The sequence below is a fragment of the Ambystoma mexicanum genome, chromosome 6q (genome assembly GCF_040938575.1).
Source record: "Ambystoma mexicanum isolate Mex_15411 chromosome 6q, UKY_AmexF1_1, whole genome shotgun sequence".
Taxonomy (NCBI): Eukaryota; Metazoa; Chordata; class Amphibia; order Caudata; family Ambystomatidae; genus Ambystoma; species Ambystoma mexicanum.
In genome coordinates this window covers 886893780-886896896 of record NC_090937.1, presented here as the reverse complement: position 1 = coordinate 886896896, position 3117 = coordinate 886893780, and the positions used below count along the sequence as shown (strand labels likewise).

The window sequence follows — 3117 nt, the reverse complement described above, 5'->3', positions numbered from 1 at the left end:
GACCTCCTGCCACCTCCATCCTTCCTCTCCATTCCTCAAAGAGTAGAAGGGGTATTAGTGGCTACTGTGTGTCTGGGTGGACCGCAAGAGGATCAACCTGCCTCCATTCCCGTGGGAAGCCTCTCATGCTGCCACAGATGGCAGGGGCTTCCTGGGCTGAGCCCTGGAACACTTTTCTTGTTTAAACCCTCATGTTCTCAGCTGACTCCCAAGTTGGGAAGCTAGACAGGGTACTGGGCCTTCTTGCTGCATGGGTGGGACAAGTGGCGATGCCTCACCACATCCTCTCCTGCATTGGCAAGTTGGTGCAATATCTGAAAGTTGCCTGTATCCCTTGGTGGTGGATCACTGAGCTTCTGTGCCAAAGAAGAACGCACCTAGCTGAGAGAATTATTGTGAATGGTTGGACACATTGATCATCGACACTTTGAACGCACCCTGCTGCCTTGGGTTCCTCCCAGGGCTACACATGTCTGAGGGTCACTTGAACATCAGTCTACTGAGGAACCCTCCCTGGGGCGATCTGGGGCTGTTGTAGGAACCCCATTCCCTGTGTGCCCCTAAGATCAGACCCCGACCAGCTCCATTGCAGGATACCTGGATCTGGCACTGAGGCTTGTTGCAGGCCCGTCCTGGACTACCCATTTTCTCCCTTGTTGGGTTGGGAGGGCTAGACGCCCGGCATGCCGCAGTGGCAGAGGTAGCATCAGCCTAAAACCTGATGCACCTCCACACCCCGAGACAGCTGGCCGTGTCTGAATGTCTGTTCAAAACAATTGAAGTTTAAAGGGGTTCCAGATTCTGTCTCCCCCTTACATCTGTTAACACATCATAGGCAGAATCAAATTGTTAAGAAAAAGTAAACCTCCAGCTTGAGTCCCTACAATTACTTAAATGTCCTTAAAAAGAAGTTCTCTCTATCCCTTGATGATCCCTTGTGTCGCTTGTCTAGGCGAGGGAATAGTAGAGAATACTGGCCCTATTATAACTCATTACGTTCCTACTTCTCTAAAATTAGGAGCACACTGTTTGGAAGTCTGCAAACTTCTTTAATCATGTTGCTTCCACCCTGTGTGACTTATCATATCTTAGTAAAAATCAGAAAAGTGGATATGTGTCCAATGTTTAACACTTTATCCACTATATTTATCTAAAAGAAAAGATGTCATATAACCAAGCTCACTGTCTATTATGTGAGGCAAGTTGGTCAGGTCATCACCCTGAACCAACCTTTGTCGATCGGTTTCAGCAGAGAAAAGTAATTTGCCGCTTTCTTCAGGACTATAGATTGTGCCTAATTACGACACTCTAACAGAATAAAAAAGACAGTAGCACAATTTAATTATCTTCAAATGTCTTGTCTGGAGAGGGCATCTTCCAAATTCCTGGCACGTCATATATAGATGTTTTTAAACGTGTTTTTAATGTAAACAGAATCCCCTATATCTGTGCCATCACAGGGGTGGTGCCAGATCATGGCATACGGCTACCTCATGTTCTATTGATCATCAGCCAAATGTTCACCTTCACTTAATTTACGGTACCAGCCAAGCGTGTATTAATCAAACGCAACGCGTGATATCTGATGACCCAGGCACGACTGTTACATTAACAAAAGCCTACACCCGAGGGTTGCAAGCCCTGTGGGGCTCTCTCTTCTGGTTCCAAGTGCCCAGCACCCCACCCGCTATGGGACAGTGGCAGGTGGGGAGTTTGAATGGGGTGATACACCTGTCAAAAGATAACACTGGTGTCCTCAGGCGAGCTCAGGGGGGACAGAAACCACCTACAGTGTAGATGGGCAAAAGCTTGCTTGATCTCGAATGTCAATGTGAATACATAGCGTGACAGTGGAACCTCATGATCTTTCTGATTTTTTGGCTTTCAGGTGTCAGAAAAGTTAAACAGGGATTACTGGCTTGTAGCGGTCAAGGTTTCATAGCGACGTCACTTTTTAACGCCTTCGATATCGCCTATCATTGGGAAGCAGAATTCGCCAAGCCTTGGATTGTTCATCCATTAGTAAGGAACATACGCTTTGTTTAGACCATCGTGAGACAGGTTAGTTTTAGCCTACTGATGATTTGTAATTGCAATAGTAATTCTGCTCAGTACAAGAGGAGCTGCAGAGTCAGACATTTGGTATATGAGCTTGGCTGAGGAGCCAATGGAGCGAAGCTTACCATCGATGGGATTATGACTGCCTCTAATTCATAATACCGACTAAACCGTAACGATACTGCAGCACTGTAGAGCCTCGCTTGGCCTAGGATAGCTGGCTTCTGGGCTGATGTATTGAGCTGCTCTCCTCGAGAATGGACAGAAGGGGGCCACCTGTCTAGCCTATAGTGCACTGCTTGATTGTGGGGAACCTAGTACTAAATCATTTCTAGACAACCTTATTCTGTGTCAGGGTTTTTGAAGTATCAGAGCAGCTACCTTGCTGCGACATATTGAAAGTCATCTTCTGAGACAAGCTTTTGTCAAAAAAGTGCTGCAGTGACTCAAAAGTGTCTCAGTCCTTCCTGCTGTGCCGCAGGACACACTGGAACCTCCCACCAACCTGGAATGCACTAGTGGACCGACTGGGGAAAGCTCTTTCTCCCTTTCCTGTCAACCTAGCAAACCAGATGGCCTTGGCCTAGCCGGCGGCAGAGTGGCAGAACCCAGCCCAAGGGAGAAAGGGAAGAGAGGCAGGTCCTTTTGCTGTGGATGGCGGCTTAAGCACTGGTCCAGGAAGTGGAGCTGGCATCTTAAACCCCAGATCCTGGAGCTCATGGCTGCCCTGGCATGTGGTTGGGGTGGTTAGACCAGATGGTTCCTGTCACTGCCAGACCAGCTGAATCCTACATTGGCTTCTGGCTGGGCTCCATAAGCCCCCACTTTTTGGGGCTTAATAGTTGAAGGAAAGTGTCATCTGGCTGGGTGACTGTATGGTGAAATGGCTGACGCCTCGCCTGCAAAAACAAGGGTAGTTCTGGGACTTTCTCTACTACTGGCCTATATCCCGGGTTAGTGTCTCAACCACAGTCTTTAGCTCACCATTCTTTCACAGAAGAGAAATGTCCACTACATATCAGTCTTTGTCCTACACAAGGGCAGTCTAGCACCGAAATT

The 3117-nt window shown here is 47.9% G+C and overlaps 1 pseudogene; it reads left to right on the top strand.

Annotated features, from left to right (window-relative positions):
* The first annotated feature begins 329 nt into the window (after nucleotides 1-329).
* LOC138517171 (5.8S ribosomal RNA) lies at nucleotides 330-483 on the top strand (annotated as a pseudogene).
* The last annotated feature ends 2634 nt before the right edge of the window (nucleotides 484-3117 follow it).